Here is a 26516-nt window from a genome sequence, read left to right as displayed (position 1 = left end):
ATCACCTGGTAACAGATTAATCCAAATATACAACGTGGGAATCTAAACTTTTACAACAGTTGAAAAGATAGCACCTTATTCTCCACCAGGATAAGATATAAGCTCAGAATATTTGAAACAAAAATGAACATATAGAAATATATTTGTCCTTCAAATGTGCTTTCATAAATGCATCTTACAAAGAATCTTGCAGATCAAAGTGACATTCAGATCCCATTTTCAGTGTCAGGTATAACATTATTGTCCGTATAGGCAGCATTGCTAACATAAACCCCCGATTCCATCAATCCCTGACATAGTCACTAACCAGAGATGGTGGAACACAGTGCTTGTGGGATTCCACCAAGAGAGAGGTCCATGAAAATCCCTGAGGTCGTGAAGCAGAACGATAGAGAATCAAACATTAATTGTCCCTGATCAGATCTCAGTATTTACTGAGCAGAAAGTAACACCAGGTATTGTTCAAGAGAAGATTAAGTCCTGGGTGAAAAAAAAACAGAAGGTTGGATTCCCATTTCCTTTTCCCCATGACACCTGCTGGAAAATGATGGGCCAGAATTCTGACAGAGAAACTGAGGTAGAGCTGTAAACTCATCAAATTACTCAGGAGTCCTTGTAAAGTATTGAAATGCTGCAGAACAACATTCCTGCAGCAAGAATGGATGACCTCCTGACATCCCATCATCTTAGCTCAGGCACTCTCAAGTCAGTCACTGCCCTCCCCTCCCCCCATTTCCACCCCACCCCCCCATCACTGTACACTGTATCCTCACTGTGCTCCATTACCAACCATACAGAAAACTACCTTCTATCCTCCTACATTTTTTGTTGAATCAGTTTGAATCCTTAGTGCTCATGGCAGGATGGGGATTATTCAGGTTATGATGATACTGATTGTGGTTCAATATAATTCTCCTGATGCTGATGTCCCACAGTGCCTCATGGTGCCCAGTTTTGAGATGCCAGGTGTATTCAAAATCTGACTTGTTGACAATCGGACTGCGCTTCACAACATGATAGAGGGTATTCTTCAAGCAAAGACAATGTACCTGTACATCTCTAGTGATACTGTCATGGACACATACATCCGCCACAGGGGCAGTGATGAAGTTGTGTTCAAGTAGATTTCTTCCTCTTGTTAGCTCTCTCTCTCCACCTGCTGCTGGCTCAGTCTAGCAGTTAGAGCTTTTAAGACTTGATCGACACAATCTGCTGCGCTTTTCCAGCAACACGTTTTTCAGCTCTGATCTCCAGCATCTGCAGTCCTCACTTTCTCCAACACAATCAGTAGTTGGTGGTAGACATTGAAATCCCCCATGCCTCACTGTGTGCCCTTATCTACTTCAGTGCTCACTCGACATGGTATTCGACACGGAGGAACATTGGCTCATTGGCTGAGCAAAGGAGGCCATTACATAGTAGTGAGCAGGACATTCTTTCCAGGGCAACTCTTTCCCAATGTACACCACAGTGAGTGGGATAGGTCAGAGCTGAGGATGCTGATGGTGGTGTCAGGGACACTGTGTGTAAGGTATAATTCTACGTGTACAAAGAACATTACAACACAGGAACAAGTCCTTTGACCCTCCAAGCATGCAGTGATCCAGATCCTCTATCTAAACCTATCACCTTTTATCTAATGGTCTTTATCCCTCTGCTCCCTGCCCATTCATGTATCTGTCTAGATACATCTTAAATGATGCAGTCATGCCTGCACCTACCACCTCCACTGGCAACACATTCCAGGCACCCACCACCCTCTGTGTAAAGAACTTCTCATACACATCTCCCCTAAACCTCTCACTTTGAACTCGTGAGCCTGAGTAATTGAGACTCCACATTCTGGGAAAAACCTTTTTGCTATCCACCCTGTCTTTAACTCTCATAATTTTGTAGACCTCAGTCAGTCCCCACATAAGCTCCGTCTTTCTAAAGAAAATAATCCTAATCTACTCAACCTCTCTTCATAGCAAGTGCCCTCCATACCAGCAACCTCCTCTGCATCCTCTCCAAAGCAACCACATCCTTTTGGTAAGGTGGTGACCAGAACTAAACACAGTATTTTACAAATCTGGCTGAACCAAAGTCTTATACAACTGTAACATGACGTGCCAACTTTTGTGCTCAATACCCTGTTTCTTGAACGAAAGCATGCCAAATACCTTCTTGACCACTCTATAGACCTGCATTGCCTCCTTCAGGGTACAGTGGACGTGAACACCCAGTTCTCTCTGTACATCAATTTTCCCCAAGGGCTTTTCCATTTATTGTACAGTTTGCTCTTGCATTGGATGTTCCAAAATGCATCACCTCCCATTTGCCTGGATAGAACTCCATCTGCCTTTTCTCTGCTCAACTCTCCAAACTATCTATAATCTGCTGTATTCTCTGACAGTCCCCTTCACTGTCTGCTACTCCAACAATCTTAGTGTCATCTGCAAACTTGTTAAGCAGATCCCCTATACCTTCCTCCAAATCATTTACATATATCACAAACAACAGTGGTCCCAGTATGGATTCTCCATTTTGAGAAACTTCCTTCCACTACTACTCTCTGTTTCCTGTTTATTTCAGATTAGATTAGATTCCCTGCAGGGTGGAAAGAGGCCCTTCGGCCAAACACGTCCACACCGACCGTCCAAAGAGTAACCCACCCAGACCCATTTCCCTCGGACTAATGCACCTAACATGAGGAGCAATTTCGCATGGCCAATTCACCTGACCTACACATCTTTGGACTGTGGGAGGAAACCAGAGCACCCGGAGGAAACCCACATAGACACAGGGAGAATGTGCAGCCAGTACTCTATCCACTTAGCTCGTACACCCTGGACCCCATGCAACTTCACCTTCTTCATCATCCTACCATGGGGAACCATAGGTCAGTGAGACAGTCTCCCACTTTGCACAAATCCACAGATGTTAGTAAGAAGGAGTTTATAGGCTGGATAGAGCTAGCACTATAGTTCTGGATGTTAACACCGGCTGGGGCAATGTCTGTGGTCTGTCTGGTTTCATTCCTTTTTCTAGGCTTTGTAGTGGTTTGTTATGATGGAGTAAGTAGCTCACTAGGCCATGTCAGGGAAATGGCTATGGAGTCACACCTAGGCCAGACCAAGTAAGGTTGGCAGATTTCTCTCCCTGAAGACATTCTTAGACCAAATGGATTTTTAGAGCAATCATTCAATCCAAGTTAATTAACTGAATTTAAGTTCCATGGTGGGAGTTTACCCCATGTCCACATGCAATTAACCTGTACCTTTAAGTTATTAGCCCAGTGACAAAACCTAAGGGCCAGAGTATCTTGGTAATTTTTACTGCACAATTTCCCAGCACATTGAACATAGCTTTACAAAAAATAAAAGCAGACAGAGAATGTGGGAGGAGCTCAGCATATTTCTCAGCATCCGTGGAGGAAGAGAAACAGCGTTGGGTCCAGAACTCCTTTGCTCAGTTTCTCCCGTGCTCTTGGTGTTTGTTTCACATTTCCTGCATCTGCAGTCTTTTACTTTTTATTAAAATGGGAGATGGTTTCCAGGATTATTTGGGGGAAGGAGGGAGCAGGTGATGGGGTAAGATGGGAGAAAGTTAGAGAGGAAAACTCGAGGCAGGATCCCACTTGTCCCCTTCCATTCTATGCCTGAAAGACAGTAGAAAGATCCAGATGAAGATAGAGTAAGATGAGGTTGAGAGCCACCCATCATGATTGGTTTGTTACAGGTAGTTATTTAGTAGGAAAAATTCAAAGCAATATGTAAACTGACACTCACAGCACACACTATTGTGGGAGAGTTTCATATGTGCTTGGACAGTATGTACTGAAGAAGTATTCTACTAAAGAGTGACTTCCTCTGATTGGAATTTTTTGCTGACTTGATAAAAAACTCCAAACATGTAACCCTTTCGTCTTTGAGAATTCCTTTTCAATATCATCATTGTTTTTGTTCCATCGATCTTTTTCAAAGTAGTTTTTCCAATTGTTGAATGGAATCGGGTAAAACCAGTTGTCAGACAAGAACATAATCCCTTTGCATCCTTTGTTGAAAAGGCTTGCAAGATTGTCAGTTCCACACCATTTCTTCACCATCCGGGTCATCAGTCTAGGACCCTGATGACCCCAAGCTGCTCCATTGAATTTCTCAACAAAATCCCTCAAGCAACTCTCGACATAAGAATGAGAACGGTAAAATCCCAAAGCTGCATTATTCGCAAAACGTATTGATTCTGCACCGATAAAGTTTCGGAATTCCAAGGGTTTGATTGAAATGATATCCGTGTCCAGATAGATGCCCCCATACTTCCACAGTAAGGCTAGCCGACAGCCATCGGCAAGTACATGGAACCAGTACCTTTCCTTGCTGGGATCTACCTGTAAAATATTAGAATAGAGGTTCATCAATTACGAGTTTGATGTTTTAAATCACCCCTCCCTCCAAATATTGTCCTCTCCCTCCACACAATGCTCATTGGTTGTGCACCAATTCCTGAGAGCACTTTGTAACAGGCTGCAAGGTGGGCCTTGCGGAGATGGGAACCTGGGCTAGTTCAGTCTTAAACCTGCACACTCTTTCAATGGAGAAAAGCTGCAGCCTCTTTCCCCATTGCTCCCAGCACAGTCTCCAACTTCAATCACAAGTGCCAGTGTCCTGGGAACCACACCACAGCCAAACGTCTAATAAAACTTTCATTTAAACAGATACAAAACTACCCACTCAGGCTCGAGATTGAGTGGGAATCCAGAGTGGATTTCTGACTACATTCCTGCCAAAAAGGATCAAATTTCCAGTGAATAGCTGAAAGAATGACACATCTCCGTCATAATTGTATACATTTCAATCATGACTATGGTGCTGGAAAAGCACAGCAGGTCAGGAAGCATCAGAGGAGCAGGAGAATCGAGGCTTCAGGCAAAAGCCCTTTATCACGAATGAGGCTTCTGGGCCAGCGAGCTGTGAGATAAATGGGAGAGGGGTTGGGGCTGGGGGGGAAGGTAGCTGGGAATATGATAGGTAGATGTAGGTGGGGGTGAATGTGATAGGTCGGAGAGGAGGGTGGAGCGGATAGATGGGAAAGATGATGGACAGGTCAAGAGGGTGGTGCCCAGTTGGACACTTGGGATTGGGATAAAGTGGGATAATGGAAATGAGAAAACTGGTGAAACCTGTATTAATCCCATGTAGATGTAGGGTTCCAATGCAGAAGATTAGGAGCTCTTCCTCCAGGCATCGGGTGGTTAGAGTTTGGCAATGAAGGAGGCCCAGGATCTGTTGGAGGATGATGTGATATATACAGATGTTGGTGGGGTTGAAGGTAAGGACTGGGGGGAGGGGGGGTCTGTCCTTGTTGTGTTGGGAGGAGTGGGGTCCTATGACAGAGGAGCAGGAAGTGGAGGAGATGCACTGGAGGGCACCGTCGAGTGGTTAGGGCAATTGTGGTCTTTGAAAAAGGAGGCCATCTGGGATTTTCTCTGGTGGAATTGTCATCCTAGGAAAAGATGTGGTTGAGGCAGAGGAATTGGGAATAAGGGATGGCATTTTTATCAGTGACAGGGTGGAAGAAGGTATAGTCCAGGCAGCTGTGTGAGTCTGTGGGTTGGTAGTAGATGTCCGTGGTTAGTCAGTTACCTGAGATGGAGATGGAGAGGTCCAGGAAGGCAATGGAGGTCTCCAAGATGGTCCAGGTGAATTTGAGGTTGGGGTAAAAGGTATTGAAGTCGATGAACTGTTAAACCTCCTCGTGGGAGCATGAGGTAGCACTGATACAGTAATTGATGCAGGGGAGGAAAAGGTGGGGGATGGTCGCATCATCGCATCATCCTCTGCCACTTCCGTAAACCTACAAACAGACCCTGACATTAGGGATATATTTCCTTCCCCACCTCTATCAGCGATCTGGAGAGACCATTCTCCCTGTGTCTCCCTTGTCAGATCCATGCACCCTCCCTCCTCCCCCCTCCCACCCCCCCCCCCCCCCCCCCCACCAGACCTCACCCCACTCCCAGCTTCTTCCCTAGCCACTACTGCAGGAAGTGCAAAACCTGCACCCATACCTCACCCCTCACCTCTGTCCAAGGTCACAAAGGCCTCCACATCCAACAGAAATATACTTGTACCTCCATCAATGTCATCTACGTATCCGTTGCACCCGATGTGATCTCCTCTCCTCTGGGAGAGAGGACGCCAACTTATGGATCATTTCAGGGAACATTTCCAGGACACCTGCACCAACCAACCCCACCGCCTCGTGGCTGAACACTTCAACTCCCCCTCCCACTCCAGCAAGGACTATGCAGGTTCTGGGTCTCCTCCATCGCCAAACCCTAACCACCTGCCACCTGGAGGAAGAATGCCTCATCTTCCATTTGGGACCCTGCAACCACGTGGGACTAATTGGATTTCCCCAGTCTCCTCATTTCCCTCCCCCACCATATCCCAGTTTCAAGCCTCCAACTCGGCACCACCCTCTTGATCTGCCCATTGTCTTTCCCATCCATCCATTCCACCCTCCTCTCTGACCTATCACCTTCTTCCCCACCTTCATCTGCCTATTGCATTCTTTAGATTAGATTAGATTAGATTACTTACAGTGTGGAAACAGGCCCTTCGGCCCAACAAGTCCACACCGCCCCGCCGAAGCGCGACCCACCCATACCCCTTACCTAACACTAGGGGCAATTTAGCATGGCCAATTCACCTGACCTGCACATTTTTGGACTGTAGGAGGAAGCCAGAGCACCCGGAGGAAACCCACGCAGACACGGAGAGAATGTGCAAACTCTACACAGTCAGTCGCCTGAGGCGGGAATTGAACCCAGGTCTCTGGCGCTGTGAGGCAGCAGTGCTAACCACTGTGCCACCGTGCCGCCCAACCTCCCAGCAACCTTCCCTCCAGCCCCAGCCCCTCTCCCATTTATCTCTCAGCCATTCCGGCCCACAAGCCTCCTTCCTGATCAAGGGCTTATGCCTGAAACGTCAATTCTCCTGCTCCTCAGATGCTGCCTGTTCTTTCCCAGCACCACACTCTCAACTCTGATCTCCAGCACCCGCGGTCCTCACTTTCTCCTCCATCTCAATCATGTCCCCCTTCAATCTCCTTGCTCCAGCAAAACAACAGCAGTCTGTCCAATCTCTCTTCATCACTGAAACTCTCCAGACCAGGCAACATCCTGGTCAATGTTCTTTGCACTCTATCCAGTGCAATCACATCACACCATGGTTATGTTGACTAGCTTAAGGGAGTGAATGTCCTTTCCTGCTCCTATTTCTGATTTTCTGACATCATTTCAAGCTTTCTTGAGAAAACAGACTTCATATTTGGGTCTTTATACTCATGTCTGTCTAAGTGTAAATATCTTGTACCTACTTCCCAGTGAAAAACATCCAGTTTTCCTTTGATCTCTGACAAACAATCCCCCACTGCTCTGTCAGACTGACTTCAGATTAATCTGTTCGTTTTGCCCGAGGTTTAAATTCACAGCCCCAGAACACAAGGCTCATATGTCTACATCAACCCTCACCCCGGACAGTGAACTTGAAGGGGAACAGCATGGCTCTGAATTCAGCCCTGAAAACTCTACAAATACAGTTCTAGTGAAGAGAAAACTGCCGATCTCCACTTTAGAAACTAGACAGATTGTTAGATTATTGACTAGAAACTTAAACTGGATCATAAACAATCAGTGGGTTTCATCCCAACACTCAAGTATTTAAGTAGCTGGGATTTTTCAATTTGTATCGTTCGAATGTCAGGGTGACTGCTCATTTCAAACACTAAAAGATTTCTCTTTTCACCAGGACTGCCACCAGGAAAGTCCATGTCTTCATCAAAATCCAGTTCTGGAAAAGGTTTACAAATAATAGAAGACAGTGGAGGACTTTTGGAGAAACACTGGCCTGCAGCCAATAGAATAATTAAAACTGCACAACTCTAAAACTCAATGTTTCTTCTCCAGGGTTTATTGGGAACCAATGCTACTTTACAAATGATAAAAATCAAACTGCAACAGTTGTTAGCATGTTAACATTGGCATGCTGTCATTAACTTGAATGTGAGCAGCAGGGTAATCATTCCAATGAATGAAGTGAGATTGGTTTGAACTAGAATGTGTGCTAAATGTGAAATTCGAAATGATGACTGATCTGGATTGATTGATAAGCTGGGACAGTGAAAGGAGCTGAGAAAATACTAGAGACTGACGGTAATTTCTTCCTCCACACTTTGAAAATGCTGCCGGTGTTTGAACAGCTGCCTGTTGACAGTGACTGCGCTGGTTTGTGTGATTTTAACTTGATTACGTTGGCCGGGAGCCAATGAACTGCAGTTGGTTTGAAATTGCTCTTGGCTGTATTTCCAAGTCTCTCATCTCTTCTGGCAGGAAATTGGCCAGCGTTGTCCTACATTTACAGAACCTGGGGGAATCTGGAATCAATGGTGTGTTCCCAGAATCACCAGCAATGGAGGAAGCAATAACTTTCTTCACTCAGGATAGGAGCTAGCATCTACTCTCCAAGACCTCGCACTCACTCTTTCTCTGCTCGTGTGACCACCTCCAAACAGGACTTAGACATTCTCACCATTGGCTGCACTCACTCAGTTTCACCCACCCTAACCCCCTGACACCACTAATCCTGTATATCCTCTTTGCTACCCACCCACTCACTCAATCAGGGCACCTCCCCACCTGCACCAATAGTCATCGCTGTGTCACCCACTTTCATCTTCCATGGTACCTGCCTGTGTCTCATTCCAGAAGGAAAATGGTCCACAGTAGGGCAGAAAGGGTCCAGTTGGACGGTGGGTTGTCCAACATTTAGCTCCTCACTCCACTATGTGGATAGATCTCAGTCTCTGACTGTCCCGAGTACTGACTGACCATATCCAAGACCCTGGACTGATATTAGAGGCTGTCCCTGACTTAATGTGTGAAGACCCCTGAGCAAAGGCCATTCCCCCTTTACTGAAGGTCTGCTGACAAGCTTTCTAGCTCTGTGCCTACACTGAATGGCAAGGCAAGACTGAAGTAATGTGTGGCTGGTACCTCTGTCTGAGTGGGTCAGTGGTCAACACAGCTGCCTCACAGCACCAGGGACGCGGGTTCGATTCTAGCCTCAGGCAACTGTCTGTGTGGAATTTGTACATTCTCCCCATGTCTGCATGGGTTTCCTCCAGGTGCTCCGGTTTCCTCCCACAGTCCAAAGACGTGCAGGTTAGGTGAATTAGCTATGCTAAATTGCCCATAGTGTTCAGGGATATGTAGGTGAGGTGCATTAGTCAGGGGAAATGTAGAGTATGAGGGAAGGGCAATGGCTCTCGGTGGGATGTTCTTCAGAGTGTCAGTGTGGACTTGTTGCACCAAATGGCCTGTTTCCACACTGAAGGGATTCTATGATTCTGTGAAAAAGGCAAGGCAGGGATACTGTGAACATTCAGGTTGGCTTAGAGTGAGGGAGCTCTGTGAGAGTGAGGGACGATGCCAGAGATACAGCTGAGTATCTTCTGTATTCAGGAGCTGAGTGTGTGTCCCTGAGCACATAGTGTCCTTGATGCAGCATTACAATGAGAGTTAGGGGGGCTGCCCAAGGGATAGCACTGAAGTGCAGAAACATCCTGTAAGTGGATTGGAAATGTACCAAAAGGGGTCATAAAGGCTGGAGCATCTTGAAAGCCAATATCGTTGACATGGTGTGTGTGTGTGTGTGTGTGTGTGTCTGTATCTGTGTCTGTGTGTGTGGGTTTGTGTGTGTAGTCGATACCCATGGATCGTGCCCTGAGACTTTGGAACCTAGGCTCCAACCTGGAGGTCACAAGCTCACTTTATCTCTCAATGAATGCACAAAACATGGAGTGAGGTGCCACCAGCATTGAATTTGGCCTCACTGGACTTCTCACACGATTGCCTGAAATCTTTCCTTTGCCCACAGCATTCAAACCACAAAACAAATCTGTTCTGAACTTGATTGCAAAACACACCAATAAAAGCAAAATAGTGCAGATGCTGGAGATTTGAAGTAGAAATAAAAGTTGATGGAAAAACTCAGCAAGTCTGGCAGCAACTGTAGGGAAAGAAACCGAGCTCATATTTGAGTCTGGAATTGGGTTTTTTTCCGATGAAGTTAAATTGGACTCAAAGTAATCCCATTTTTCTCTCTACACAGATGCTATTTCCTGTTTATATTTTAATTTAAAACCCACAGGACATCCAATTCAGCATTATCCATCATCGTACACATAGAAACAGGGACTTAGCTTGTCAGTGTAAAGTTTACTATTGATTTTTCAGATTGATGGACATTAGCAGCTTTTATCATTCACAAAATCAAGCAGCCAGTTCTGAACAACTCCTTACCTTCTCATACCATCTAGCCAAGGGCGTGTTGTTGAACAATTCTTTAGGATTCAAGGGCAAGATGATTACATTCTTGAATGAAGAAAGCAGACGGATGCCTTTGTACTCAGGTTCTTGATACCCAGATATGTTCCCATTGAATGCTTTCATGAAGTAATAAACTGGTTTGTTTGGGTTGAGTCTAGCTGCTGATTCGATGCCACACATGGCCAGTGAGGAAGGGTTGAGTTGACTGGACGTCTGTAGAAACATGATTCCCGGGTCTGTGGATGGGTGTGGGTATTTCACACTCACTGTGGAGCTTGATGTTGGTAATTTAATTCGGTCAGTGCCAACTGGATTGCCCATGTAGCTTGCCAGTGTATTTGGCAACTCACTTAATTTTAAAATCTCCTCATTCAAAGAGGGAATTAAAAGCAAGTAGGCAGCAAGAGCAAATGAGGAAAAGTACTGCAAATCTTGCAATACCCTTCATCACTGAAGATAGTTCTGTAATGATCACTGTGAGAAGAAAGAATTGTCAATTATAAACAGTTCAGTTCATACACTCATACTTGGGAACACTTACAAGCTCAAAAGCAAAGCATTTCAGTAAGTAGCAAATGGAACATAAGAGCACAGGTAATACAGCCAGAAGGAGACATTTGACCAAATCAGCCTGCTCCATCTTGTAATACAATTATGGCTGATCTTGGGTTTCAATTCCACTTTCCTTCCCAGTCCACATTCCCCCCCAGTTCCCTGGAAGACGATAAGTCTGACTATTTCAGCATTAGAAATATCAATCATGGAGCACCCTCTGGGATATAAAACTGCAAATGTTCACGATCCATTGAGTGAAGTCCTTATCCTGAGGCTGTTCACCAAAGGCCTTGAATTCCCAAATAGTGGAAATGATTTCTCAGAGTCCATCCCCTTGAATCCTTCAGAATCTTATGTTTCAATGAAATTGCTTTTTATTCTTCTGAACACAGTGAATATAACACGGATACAGAGAGCTCTGGAGAAACTCAGCAGGTCTGGCATCATTGAGGCAACATGATGGCTCAGTGGTTAGCACTGCTGCCTCACGGCACCAGGGACCCGGGTCCGTGTCCCAACTCGGGTGGCTGTCTGTGTGGAGTTTGCACATTCTCCCCGTGTCTGTGTGGGTTTCCTCGGGGTGATCTGGTTCCTTCCCACAATCCAAAGATGTGCAGGTTGGGTGAATTAGCCATGCTAAATTGCCCATAGTGATAGGTGCGTTAGTCAGAGGTAAAAGTAGGGGAATGAGTCTGGTGTGTGTCGGTGTGGGCTAGTTGGGCCAAAGGGCCTGTCTCCATACTGTAAGGAATCTAATCTAAAATTGAAGGAGAAAGAAATGTAAGTTTGTGTTTTAAATCTGTAGAAGAAAACTCTGGATAAGAGTCATACTGGACTCAAAACATTAACTATTTTCCTCTCCACAGATGTTGCCAGACGTGCTGAGTTTTTCCAGTACTCTCTTTGTGTATATTCCACATGTCCAACATCCACAGTACTTTGCCTTAACTCAGACAGCTGAGCATACCAACAACAATGCAGTTATGTCCTTCCCGAATAGGGGAGACCAAAGATGGACAAATATCCCTGATGTAGTCTCATAAATGTCCTACACAATTTTGGGAAAACTTCCTTACTTTTATATTCCTTTCCGCTTTCAATAAACAGCTTAATTTCATTTATCTTCAATGGCTGTACTAGCATGCCATCTTTTTGTGACTCATCTACCAAGACAATTAGATCCTTCTGCACTTCAGAGTTTTTGCAAACTCAGTCCATCAAAATAGTATACTGCTTTTGTATTTCTTATGAGAGGGATTATGTTCTCACTTTCCCATATTCTGTTCCCTTTGCTCCATCCATTGTGAACTAACTGATCTTCTATCTATGACATCATGATGCACTGTGTGCTCTTCATATTTACTGAAATCATTGAGATAAATGCCTTCCTGGAAATCTAGATACATCACATTCATCTTTATACATGCTGTTTGTTAATTCCTTTAAGGACTCTGTAAACATAATTTCCCTTTCACAAAATCATGTTGACTAAGTTTCCTGTTATAACCTTGCTAATTGTGGAATCCATTTTCACTATAATATGTAAAAGTAACTGACATGTAGTTTCCTGAGATAAATGGGAGGGTGGGGGTGGGGTAACTGGGAAGGCAACAGGTAGATGCAGTTGGGGTGTCATGGTGATAGGTCAGAGTGGTGACTGGGTCTGATAGGTAGGGAGGAAGATGGATAGGTAGGACAGTTGAAGATGGCGGGGTCGAGTTGGAGGGTTGGATCTGGGATGAGGTGTGGGGAGGGGAAATAATGAAAATTGTGAGGTTGACATTGATGCCGTGTTGTTGGAGGATCCCAAGGCAAAAGACGATGCGATCTTCCTCCAGTCGTAAGGTGGCTTGGATTCGGCGCTGGAGGTGGCCCAGGACTTGCATGTCCTTGGCAGAGTGGGAGGGGGAGTTGAACTGTTCGGCCTTTGGAAGGTGGGGTTGTTGGGTGCGTATGTCCCAGAGATATTCTCTGAAATGTTCTGTGAGTTGGCGTCCTGTCTCCCCATTGTAGAGGAGACCACATTGCGAGCAATGGACACAGTAGATGAGTTGTTTGGATGTGCAGGAAAATCTCTACTGGATGTTGAAGGATCCATTGGGGCCTTGAATGAAGGTAAGGGGGGAGTGTGGGTGCAGATTTTGCATCTCTTGCAGAAGTGAGGGAAGATGCCGGGTGTGGAGGGTAGGTTGGTGGGAGGCTTGGACTTAACGGCACAGTGGCTCAGTGGTTAGCATTGCTGCCTCACAGCATCAGGGACCCCTTCAGTGATCACTCAATAGTACGGGAATGCTTTTCCCAGAATACTTGCCTTTTTGATAAATGTCTTTATTTCTTTGAGCATGTTATAGTCTGCAATACAGAATTAGATCCTATAATATCCTATCATTCCGAAATTGCAACTTCTTAAAAATTGATAAACTTTAAAAAAAAGTTATTTCTATTAAAGTATGTAATAATATTCTGTATATACGTTCTATCCTGAGATAATTTAGCTGGTTTGAAAACTCCCAGGAAGGAGAATATTTCATTTTAACTCCGTCTGTAGCTGGTAAAATTGACAATGTTCCTTTAATGATTCAAAATTTCTCTAAATTGAGTGTTAGATATACCTCACCTGGAGGTCAGTGGATAGGTAAGAGAATAGAATCATGAATAATAAGTCAAAAACTATATATTTAAAGGCAATTCAAACAAACCAGCAGTTTGAGTCCCATGGCAGGGGATTCAAGTTGGGTCACATTCATTAATGACATTGCTTTGCTAGGTCCTGCTCCAAACCTATTGTGTGCTGTGAGCGATAATTGAGAAGTTCAGACTATGCTGAGACACTTTGCCGTCACACCTCTCACAAACTCCTCAATCATCTTGTCCACTAACTCTACATCAGGCGCCATAATCTTCAAATCAAGGTAGAGTCCACACTCTCACCTTGCATTCAAGAACTAACATTACAGTTATGAGACACTGCCAAGCAGAAAGCTGACAAAACTACACCATATACATGCACTCCAAAAATAAGAAACTGGAGAAACTTGGCATCACCACTCACAGGAGCCAAACCTCCCCTGGCACCACAATTGAAAACGTTATCACACGGGGAAATTGATCATCAACTTATCAGATCACACACCGCAACTGGAAGAGATTGAAGTTTTCAGCCATGGGCTCAATTTCTGCCCCACCACCAAATGGACCCCATTGGTCGTGCAGCAGACATGGAGGAGTTTATCAAACAAATGAGACTCCAGGAATTCTTCCAAGATGTCAGCAGTGATCCTAACGAGACAATCAACAAACCAGAACAGTCATCAGAGAGATCCGTAGTGGAGCGACCAAAGAAGGAGTCGATTTGGAGCCCTCTGGAGGGCCGCTGCCCTGGGCTTGACGTGTATGCTCAAACCGTCAGGAAATGTATCAAGGCCAGATTCATCAGCAACACTGACAAGGTAGAGCAAAATATTACCTGATCACAACGCAACGCTGTCCATGCTCTCAAACCCAATCGCAATATTGTCATCACACCTGCAGATAAAGGAGGAGCCATCATCATTCAGAATAGAACGGACTACTGCAAGGAAGTGTACCAACAACTGAACAGCCAGGAACACTACAGGCAACTACTGGCTGATCCGACCGAAGGACACACCATGAACTAAACAGATTGATCAAGACTTTTGATCCAATTCTTCACTCTTCCCTTTGCACTCTCATCCCACATGCTTCTCATGCATAGGACGTCTACTGCCTTACCGAAGATACACAAATCCAACACACCAGGACAGCCCCATCATGTCAGGCAATGCAATCCTGTGTAAGCACCTCTCAGGCTGTATCGAGGGCATCTTGAAACCCATTGTACAGCAGAGCCCAACTTCTGTCTTGACACTCCATTGGAAATGACATCATCATAGGAAATGACATCACCAACCCAAAGAAACCCACACATATAACTAGAAAGCAGGATTCATCAGCAGTGCTTTGTCTGGGGGCTCACTGAAGATTATACCTAGTATGGTGACGAAACATCTGAAAATGAACCTTCCAGTTCAGCGACCAAATCTATATCCACATCCATCAACATAATCCTTTAGGGAAGGAAAATGCTATCCTACCCTGGTCTGGCCTAAATGTGACTCCAGACCCACATCAATGTGGTTGAATCTTAACTGTTCTCTGGGCAATTAGAGATGGGGAATACATGCCAGCCTAGACAGTGACACCCTCAACATGTAAATTCATTTAATACTGACCCATGGCAGTGTGGTTGAATCTTAACGTCTCTCTAAAACAACCAGGAGAGCCAATCAATTCAAGGATAATGAGATATGAGCATCAGAAGTTGGCCTTGACAATGATGCTCACAATCCATACAAAAAACATTTGCCACCAAGCATTCCAGCAATACCCACATTCCACAATTAAATTGAAAGATTCAGAACCACATCATTGGCTGTCAGGCGATTATTAACATCATGAAAACACCCACATTCCGGGTTAAAGAGAAGCCTTTCTGACACTCTCTGCCTTTGTGGGTTCAGTTGTGAGGGTGGAAAAAGCCTGGAGCAGACCTCTCAGTTTAACCATCCCCTGCAGTTTCTCAGTCAGTGCCACTTCCAATCTGTCTGACTCAGTGACTCAGCTGCCCACTGAATCTTCAACACAGTGATATACTTACTGTTTCATTTTAAACTGAATTACCTCACAAATGTCATTCTTTGTCATATCACATATATCTAGCACATTATTTCAACAGTCATTATTCGAATTCTTTTATGATTTGTTATGATCTGTTCAACAGCCTCAGAAATTATATTTTGTTAAACTGAAAGAGTATACTTGACAAACAGGATTAACACGTTACACCTGTCTGAACATGTTGATCTTTTCACATTTCAAATACTGCTCTTCATTCAGAGTGAAACTCAGAATAGCTGGAGATTGAACTGTGAAAGATAAACTGCTCTCTGCTCATCTCCATTGCAGGTGATCAGTTTAGGGGTCACTCTGCTGGGATTGCCAGCAATCCAGTGGGATTCTCAATTGCCGTGACTGTAACTTTCTGCCAATTCTTTCAGTTCCCACTCCCCACACTCACACTGCCCTCTCCCCTCACCTGTCCCTCACAACAGATTCCCCCAACCCAGGATCAGTTCCCTAACCTCATGTAGGAGTTCCTGCCATCCCCCAGACCAATCCTCCTCATCCCCACAGCAGATCCTCCCCACCCTTCAGCAGTTCCTGTGAGTCTGCAGTCCCAGCATCTCATCCATATGCACAGAGCACATCACAGTTCCCCTTGTGATCTAGTCCTCTCCTGGGCAAATTGCTTAAATCAAACTCCAGGAAAGCTGAACTGTGTGGAAAGAAGTGAACTTTGACAAAACAAAATCTTTGTGAAACCATTGAGACACTGCTGATAAACGGGAGAAATCGTAGCAGAAATTCACAGAGATGGTTTTTTGTTCTGGGAAAATGAGCTGCAGTTAAAGGTTTGAAGAGTGAAGGAGAGTCAGACAAACAGACAGTGGGGATAACAGACAGTGAGGTGGAGAGGGAGAAAAAGAGAATGAGTAAAGGCATAGAGAACAAGAGAGAGAGATGGAGTGGAAAAAGTGGAGAGATATAGTGAGACAGTTGGAAAGGGGGAGGGTGTCATCGAGAGACTGGGGAATGGGTGTGGAAAAGGACTATAGTGCAAATACTGTTTCCAAGAAGTAGGAGTATCCCTGATGCTGTTCTCAATCCCAGTCCCAGACAGGTCAGTGCGTGCATGTTCCAATCCCCAGCCTGGATAATTTGAGAGGGCTTGCAGTCAGAAATGTATCTGTCTGTAAACAACGGATGTTTCAGCAATCAGGTTACACTGGGCGTGTCAGGATCGAAACTAAGGTCAATGTCACATGTGACTTTCCCTGTTGCTGATTTGCCCTTTACAAAACTTTGTGGGATGTTTTATTGAGGCCAGCGACATTATGAACATGGTCAAACAGACAGACAGAATAATGTGAGCAACCCCAATGAAATGTGGAGAATGTGATGATATTTGAAATCAGTAGGCATGTGTTATATTATCAGATACTTTATGGTCAAACCTCCAGGATAATATCCCATCCTAAAATTCTGAAATGTGACTTTGGAAGAGACCCTGAGGGAATATTGTAATTAGAAATGTTTGTGTAGGGACAGGAGAGAGAGGGAGGAAAAAATGCTTGAACATCTGTGTGTGTGTGTGTGTGTGTGTATTAGTATTCTTCTGTTATGTCGATTCAGCACCACTAGGTATGTGGATTAATTTTTCTTGATGTGATATACCATGAGACTAATATATATAAAATAAAGTAATCTCCAGGTAAAGTCTATGCCTTGAGTGGTACAATGCAGAAACCCTTTGGCCTGGGTACATTTCATATTTGCGCAATGATGTCTTAAAGAGACATCACCCCAAAGATGAGAACACAACATCCCTCTTCTCTTTCAATGATGGGAGCAGTACACTGTCTTTCTCAATTCCTTTTACTGCAGGGTCATGACATAAAGTTCTTTGTAATATTCAGCTAAGGATATAGGATATAAGACAAAGAATATAGGACAAAGGATATAGGATATAGGATATGGCCTTTCACTACACTAGTATTAGGAGCAGAGATCCATCAACCGCCATTCTTGTCCAGGATCAAAATGATTAATTTATTATTATTAAAACTTATTTAATGCTGATGTCAAACTTTATAAGTTCAGAAATGCTGACCCCTCTAAATTGCCAAAAGCACACCAACAAAACACACTCATAGACCGGGTAAGGGGAAGAGTCAGATTTTGCTTTGCAAAATTCACTTTAAGGGTTAAAGAAAAACACTTTGGTGCAACATATCCTAGCTCATAAATGTTATAAGGTTAAAGATTGAATTGCTCGGGCAACTGTGATTCCAGTGTTCTGGAATGTGAAGAGGGATGTCAATCACAAATGAGTAGATATTTCTGAGGTCGTTACTAACACAGCTTTCTCAGTTGAGAATGTGTATCGGGTATAAGCAGGCAGGGAAAGAGTTAAGTTCTGAGTTTTGTGAAACAAGATGTTCAGCTGAGCATGACTCAGATCATATAAGAACTTACAGTCAACAATGGGGGGCTGCAGGCAAAGGTAATCGGTTAACAAGCTGGAAAACAGTCATTATGTTGAGCCATTTAACAATATTGGAAGCAGTCAGTATGTGAGGTGAGTATAACAAGGTGAAAAGTATTCGTTATGTGAAGCCAGTTCTTCAGTGTGTAACAGTAGATGACTTAATCTTTACTGTTGACTCTCGCCAATTGTAACAGTCATCCAATCACTATGTATGTTGCCTTATCTGGATGCTCCTCCCTGTAAAATGACAATACAATTCATTGAGAAACTGCTGTGCCAGAGAAGACCATGAACTCGTGTCTCTGTGCACATGGCCCATCATTCTCTGTCCCTGCCAGGGCCTAGAATAAAGATGAAGGAAGCAAAACTATACGATGTCTTTGACGGTTTCTTTTGACTGAGAGAGGGGAAACAGGATGTCAATATCGGCATAGTCGGCAGGATCTAAATGGATAGTTACGATTAGACGGTTTCAGCGGCTGCTTGGAACATCGGTGTCTTGAATTGGACAGGTCTACAAGATAAAATTTTAAACCTTTGTCCCTCTCGACATTCCAGTGTGCCAGAGATGCTCCCCTCGTTCAATTACTCTCTATTCTACAGATTCCTCAAACAGCAATTAGATCAGTCAAGAGATACAGTTTCGCAAGCTCACTGGTAGACAGAGATTTGAGTCCTCTGCACTATATTAGGAAGAGGGGGGGTGTCATTGAAGTTCGAGTCCTCTGTACGGTAGTGGGGTTCGAGCCCCTTGGGGTGGGTTTGATTGAGGCTCGAGTCCTCTGCGTGGTACTGGGGTTTGAGTCCCCCAGGGTGGGTGTGATTGGGGTTCGAGTCCTCTGCATAGTACTGGGGTTCCAGTACTCTGGGGTGGGTGTGATTAGGGTTTGATTCCTCTGTGTGGTACTGGGGTTCCAGAACCCTGGGGTGGGTGTGATTGGGGTTTGAGGATGCTGCGTGGTACTGGGGTCCCAGTACCCTGGGGTGGGTGTGATTGGGGTTCAAAACCTCTGCATGGTACTGGGGTTCCAGGACCCTGGGGTGGGTGTGATTGGGGTTTGAGGATGCTGTGTGGTACTGGGGTTCCAGTACCCTGGGGTGGGTGTGATTGGGGTTCAAATCCTCTGCGTGGCACTGGGGTTCCAGTACCCTGGGGTGGGTGTGATTGGGGTTTGAGTCCTCTGTGTGGTGCTGGGGTTCCAGGACCCTGGGGTGGGTGTGATTGGGGTTTGAGTCCTCTGTGTGGTACTGGGGTCCCAGGACCCTGGGGTGGGTGTGATTGGGGTTTGAGGATGCTGCGTGGTACTGGGGTCCCAGTACCCTGGGGTGGGTGTGATTGGGGTTCAAAACCTCTGCATGGTACTGGGGTTCCAGGACCCTGGGGTGGGTGTGATTGGGGTTTGAGGATGCTGTGTGGTACTGGGGTTCCAGTACCCTGGGGTGGGTGTGATTGGGGTTCAAATCCTCTGCATGGTACTGGGGTTCCAGTACCCTGGGGTGGGTGTGATTGGGGTTTGAGTCCTCTGTGTGGTGCTGGGGTTCCAGGACCCTGGGGTGGGTGTGATTGGGGTTTGAGTCCTCTGTGTGGTACTGGGGTCCCAGGACCCTGGGGTGGGTGTGATTGGGGTTTGAGTACGCTGCGATGTACTGGGGTTCCAGGACCCTGGGGTGGGTGTGATTGGGGTTTGGGTACGCTGCGATGTACTGGGGTTCCAGGACCCTGGGGTGGGTGTGATTGGGGTTTGAGTATGCTGCGATGTACTGGGGTTCCAGGACCCTGGGGTGGGTGTGATTGGGGTTTGAGTACGCTGCATGGTACTGGGGTCCAGTACCCTGGGGTGGGTGTGATTGGGGTTTGAGTCCTCTGTGTGCTGCTGGGGTTCCAGGACCCTGGGGTGGGTGTGATTGGTGTTTGAGTACGCTGCGATGTACTGGGGTTCCAGTCGCCTGGGGTGGGTATGATTGGGGTTTGAGTACGCTGCGATGTACTGGGGTTCCAGTACCCTGGGGTGGGTATGATTGGGGTTTGAGTACGCTGTGTGGTACTCGGGTTCCAGTAGCCTGGGGTGGGTTTAATTGATGTTCAAGTACTCTGTGCGGTACTGGAGTTTGAGTACCCTGGGGTGGGTGTGATTGATGTTCAAGTCCTCTACGTGGTACTGGGGTTTGAGTCTACACGGTGTGTTGATTTGAGGTTCAGGTCCTCCACGCTGTGCTGAGGTTCGAGCTTTCTGTGTTTATTTGAGGTTTAAGTTTTCTGTGTTTAGGTGGGATTTGGGGTCTCTGTGTTTAATTGAAATTTAGGTTCTCTATGTTTAAGTGGGACTTGAGTTCTCCAAGTTTAAGTGGGGTTCAAGCTGTCATGTGGAGTAAAGTGAGAAAGAGGTTAAGGACCCCTCGTGGTGAAATTTGAGGATCTGCGAGTCTTTGTTCTGGGGAAGAGAGTGGCTTGGATTGCAGCAACATGTGGTCGACTGTAAGAGCTTTTCCTTTTTACAGGTGTAATTTCAGGGAGAGGATGCAAAAAGAAATGAGAAAATGCTGAAATTAAGGTTATATTAATACTTGGGTTGAAAAGGGAAAGTTTCAATGGAAATTGTAACAATGTTTTAAAATTTTGGTTTGTTAAGATACTGGTTTGGAAAATCCTTTTAAGTAACTGTTTTGCCTTGTTTGAGTCAGGGTCTCAATTCAGTGAGTTTTGTGGGCTATGTAATGGGGCAGATTTTGTTTTCACATTGAAATTGTACAACATTATGTCCTTTCTGAAAGTATCAAACTTGTAACCTTAAAACAAATTGATCGAGTGCCTTGAGCCCCGATTTGTTTAAAGTTCTACAATGCCTGTTTCAAACCACAGTTCCGTCAGTGGTCATAGTATAGTAAGATGAAAGTATTGTACTAAAGTATCTTTGTTGCTGTGTTTTTAAAGCAGAGTGCATTTTTAGTTTGATGTTTTGTTAAGAATTTTAGAGAATATTAGAACTTGAGGGTGAGTTGTTTCAATTTAAGATTAGATTACTTACTGTGTGGAAACAGGCCCTTCAGCCCAACAAGTCCACACCTCCCCACCGAAGCGCAACCCACCCATACCCCTACATCTACCCCTTACCTAACACTACGGGCAATTTAGCATGGCCAATTCACCTGACCTGCACATCTTTGGAGTGTGGGAAGAAACCGGAGCATCCGGAGGAAACCCACGCACACATGGGGAGAATGTGCAAAATCCACACAGAGAGTCACCTGAGGCGGGAATTGAACCCCGGTCTCTGGCGCTGCGAGGCAGCAGTGCTAACCACTGTGCCACCGTGCCACCCACAGGTCTTTCAATTATTGTTAAGACTTCATTGGCCTCCTTCATATTGCAAATTCAAAGAATATTTATCTCTTCCAAAATTGCTACCATAATTTCAACTGTTTTATTTTGGAAGTTTCATTTGGAGAACATATTTTAAAATATTCAGCATTTGTTTGCCATGAATATTTGAGATTTAAATCTGAACTGAAACTGCCTCTTCGATTGCTAAAGTACAGGAAACATTTTGTTGTTTTCTTGCTGTTCCAGACTTTTGAACTACTTTTCCTGATGACTTTCACATTAGCCAAGTTTCAGTTTGTTGAAAGAAAATACTTTTTGAATAACCCAAATGAGGTACCCAAGGGTTTGATTTTCGGACCACTTGTTTATATATGACTGAATTGTTTAGGCAATACAATTTAGAAGTTTATGGACTGTATAAAACTTGATAATGTCATAAATAGTGAACAGATGAACAGACTTCAAGAATTCAAAGAATGTTGAAATAGGCAGACACACTTTAGTCACTGTGTGACTGTCTTCATACTGATACCCACCTTGGCAAGGAAGGAACGAGAGAGGAAATGCAAAGATACTTTCAGCAGCTAACATCTTCTCTGGAGTTTCTCCATTCACAGGTAAAGCATGCCTTCGGACCACTACCTGCCCCTCCACAACCTGATCCAACAGATTCAATCAGCTCCCCAGTCATGAGCAGGAAATGTGAAGAAGTTCACAACAGTGAAGAAGAGGTCGGTACGCGTTTCGTCAGTGGCCTTCCCAAGAACATTAAACCACATGAGCTTTACCTTGTATTTCGATCATATGAAGGATCACTGATCAAGCTAACAGCAACACCGCCAGTTGGCTTTGTTACATTTAATAACAGAGTGGGAGCAGAAGCAGCAAAGAGTGCTGCATTCACCGAGATTGCAACTGCAGATGTGCTGGTATCCTCCATCTGAAGCATCTCCACAAGCATGGAAGTCTTGTCAGTTTTGTGAAGCATTTAACTGTCCTTATCCAATAATCAGATTTCACCGTGGAGTGATGCACAGGAGTGATGACAGACTGAATTTTGTTTTAAGGTTAGACTTGACCTAAAGGACATTTTGGAGAATGGGCTCATTTCCACTCGAGTTGGAGGGGATGGAGTCGTCACTAAGGACTATACACTTAAGAACATTACTGATGATCTTTCTTTTCCACATGGGATGATTCTTCAAAATCTAATTACTGTAACAGACTAGTAATAATCATTGTATGCTGTGTTTCAATAACCTGCTTAAATACTGGCTATCAGAGTCTTATGAAAGCTGGTAATGACATTGTTTCTCATGAATTGGCAAAAGGAGGGAATGATAATATTTATAGGATATGAGCAGGCAGGGAAAGTGTTCAGTAATGAGTTTTGTGAAGACAGGGAAAGTGATAAATTCTGAGTTTTGTGAAACAAGTGGTTCAGCTGAGCATGACTCTGATCCGATAAGAACGTACAGTTAATAACGGGGTGGTGCAGGAAATGGTAATGGGTTAACAAGATGAAAAGCAGTCATTATCTAGAGCCATTTAACAAGATTGGAAGCAGTCAGTATGTGAGATTAGTTTAACAAGGTGAAAAGTATTCATAATGTGAAGCCAGTTATTCATTGTGTAACAGAAGATGGCTTAATCTTTACTGTCGACACTCACTAAATGTAAAGACCACCCAATCGATATGTATGTTGCCTTATCTGGATGCCCCACCCTATAAATTACATTGTAATTCATTGAGAAACTGCTGTCCCAGAGAAGACCGTGAATTCATGTCTCTGTGGACATGGGCCATCATTCCCTCTCCCTGCCAGGGCCCAGAATAAAGTTGAAGGAAGTAAAATTATACAGTGTCTCTGAACGTTTTGTTTCAACAGAGAGTGGGGGAACAGGACAACTTAGTAAACACAGTATCAAGGATTCTTCTGGATGTTCTCCAAAAGCACAATCAAGCCTCAGACTGGACTGGTGTCCTGCTACCATACTGAGCCCACTAGAAGTGGACTTTCAGGATAAGGACAACTAAACTGTGAAGCTATTTTCCAGGCTGGTAACTGACAGAAAAATCAAAACAGTCTCCAAAGCAGAGGCTGCAACCTGACAGTGATCAGTTCCGGTGGGGATCTGCAGTAAACAAGCAATTATCACAAGACATGTGATTTCCAAGAGATTCCTTATTGAACAAAAACTCAATTCCAATTAACCTCACCCTTTCAAACTGCAGTCCTCTAAAAGGATGCAATATAAAGGCAGCTTAACGCTAGAAAGAACCACCTTACATTTACCACTAATTGCCCACCCAAGTCTTGGACTTCCACTTTTTAATTGAACTGGCAGCTTGACAACTTTCAGAAAATGTTTGTTTTGAACTCAGTGATTGGAAAGTGGAAGGTTTGAAGATTTTTGACCATGATGCTGATTGTTATTCCGAGGAGTCTAACAACAATGACCATTCTGACAATCCAGATTGGGTTTGCCTTAATGAAGCATTATGAGGCAATGATCCTCTGCTCAACTCTCTCCACTGTACGGACAGTTTATGAGCATTTCAGACTCCGCTAACCTTTCTGCATCCAAGCTATTCCTTCAGAGGTCTCTTATTTTATACCCATTTCCCACGGTCCTGGTGAGGCACCGACTCTGGTAGAGGTGTAACACCTATTGCAGCATGTAGTCTATTGCTATTGATAACACAGCTCGTTATTGGAAAGACTTGTTTAGTCCTTTGGAATCAGCTCCATTGATAGGATGGTGGTTTGAGTTTTCAATTCATGCCATACCAGTAATTTGAATTGTGAACAGCCACCAAGAGACTAGAATTGACCAGTTCACTACAAATTTATTGACAGATTTGTCACTGTGATGAAGGGGGGACAAAACATTAAATTACCATCTTTGAAAGTTTGACATTAAAACAGAAACTGTTTGGTCAGTTTGGTGAAGGTTTTGATGAAAAGGTCAGAAAGTTGTTTTGGAACAGTGACCTAAATACATCAGTGTTTAAAAAGCATGTGACTGCAATCAAGTGTTTGGGAGAACACCTGTAGATAAAATGCTTATTTTAGTGAGTTAATAACAGACAGTGCAAACAGAACAAAGCTATGTTTTGTTTTAACTTCAGGGCAGTCGAATCAACATGTTCAGTAATAACAGTCCAGCTCAATTCAGAGGGACAAGTCACCTCAGCAAAAATGTTTTCTACTGTACAGAGTTTCAAAGCCAGAAGAGCTTGTAAAGAAGTTTTCAAATCGTTCAAACTAATAGGCCATTGGAATTGTGAAAGTTTCATGACTCCAAACTTGGAATAGAATCATAAAATTAATTCTGTAATTCACAGGAAAAAGACTGGAAGAAGTCAATTAAATAGAAAATAGTGTTGAAATAGTACAATAGGTTCTCTGAACACAAGTCTTTGTAATGAAAAGTGTTGGAAAGTAGATTAAAGTGTTATTTTGCTGTTTATATTAAGAACTTTCTAAACTACCTCCTCAAACTATTCTAACAGAACTATCAGCCATGACCTCTGGGCTCTCTGTTCATTGTGGTCTCACTCCTTTTTATGTATTTAATTATTCTCTTGTAGTCCATTTCTGAGTTTCTTGCAAGTTTGGTCATATAGTTATTTTCTCCCTCTTCATTTACATTTCGTTATATTTTGTTCCTTTTAAAACTCTTCCAATTTTCTGATTTACCATTAATTTTTGGCACATTATGTTTTTGTTTCTTTCAATTGGATTCTATCATTAGTTTCCCAGGTTACCCATGGTCACGTTATCTCCTTCACAGGACCTTTCTTCCTCATTGGGATATAACTTTGTGAGTCATGAACTATTTCCTTATTGTTATTATTACACAACTGTAATTCAATAGACAATAGACAACAGATGCAGGAGTAGGCCATTCAGCCCTTCGAGCCTGCACCGCCATTCAATATGATCATGGCTGATCATTCCCAATCAGTATCCTGTTCCAGCCTTATCTCCATAACCCTTGACTCCACTATCTTTAAGAGCTCTATCCAATTCTTTCTTAAATGAATCCAGAGACTGGGCCTCCACTACCCTCTGGGGCAGAGCATTCCACACAGCCACCACTCTCTGGGTGAAGTAGTTTCTCCTCATCTCTGTCCTAAATGGTCTACCCCATATTTTTAAGTTGTGTCCTCTGGTTCGGCACTCCCCCATCAGCGGAAATATGTTTCCTCCTGCCAGAGTGTCCAATCCTTTCATAATCCTATACGTTTCAATCAGGTCCCTTCTCAGTCTTCTAAACTCAAGGGTATCCAAGCCCAGTCGCTTCAGTCTTTCCGTGTAAGGCAATCCTGCCATTCCAGGAATTGACCTCGTGAACCTACGCTGAACTCCCTCAATAGCCAGAATGTCTTTCCTCAAATTTGGAGACCAGAACTGTACACAGTACTCCAGGTGTGGTCTCACCAGGGCCCTGTACAGCTGCAGAAGCACCTCTTTGCTTCTATACTCAATTCCTCTTGTTATGAAGGCCAGCATGCTATTAGCCTTCTTCACGACCTGCTGTACCTACATGCTTGCCTTCATTGACTGGTGGACAAGAACACCCAGATCTCTCTGAACAGCCCCTTTACCTAATTTGATACCATTGAGGTAGTAATCTGCCTTCCTGTTCTTGCCACCAAAGTGGATAACCAGACATTTATCCACATTAAACTGCATCTGCCATGCATCTGCCCACTCACCTAACTTGTCCAGGTCACCCTGTAATCTCCTAACATCCTCATCACATTTCACCCTACCACCCAGCTTTGTATCATCAGCAAATTTGCTAATGTTATTGCTGATACCATCTTCTATATCATTTACATATATTGTAAAAAGCTGCAGTCCCAGCACGGATCCCTGCGGTACCCCACTGGTCACTGCCTGCCATTCCGAAATAGAGCCGTTAATCACTACCCTTTGTTTCCTATTAGCCAACCAATTCTCTATCCAATCTAGTACTTTGCCCCCAATACCATGCGTCCTAATTTTACTCACTAACTTCTTGTGTGGGACTTTATCAAAAGCTTTCTGAAAGTCCAGGTACACTACATCCACTGGATCTCCCTCGTCCATCTTCCGAGTTACATCCTCAAAAAATTCAAGAAGATT

At 44.1% G+C, this 26516-nt stretch overlaps 1 pseudogene; it reads right to left on the bottom strand.

The window, feature by feature from the left end:
* Nucleotides 1-728: 728 nt before the first annotated feature.
* Nucleotides 729-17021, bottom strand: LOC140479184 (lactosylceramide 4-alpha-galactosyltransferase-like; annotated as a pseudogene).
* Nucleotides 17022-26516: the final 9495 nt, after the last annotated feature.

Source organism: Chiloscyllium punctatum, chromosome 6 (genome assembly GCF_047496795.1).
Source record: "Chiloscyllium punctatum isolate Juve2018m chromosome 6, sChiPun1.3, whole genome shotgun sequence".
NCBI lineage: Eukaryota > Metazoa > Chordata > Chondrichthyes > Orectolobiformes > Hemiscylliidae > Chiloscyllium > Chiloscyllium punctatum.
Note: the sequence above shows the minus strand (reverse complement) of the source record. Positions and strands in the feature narration are given on the sequence as shown.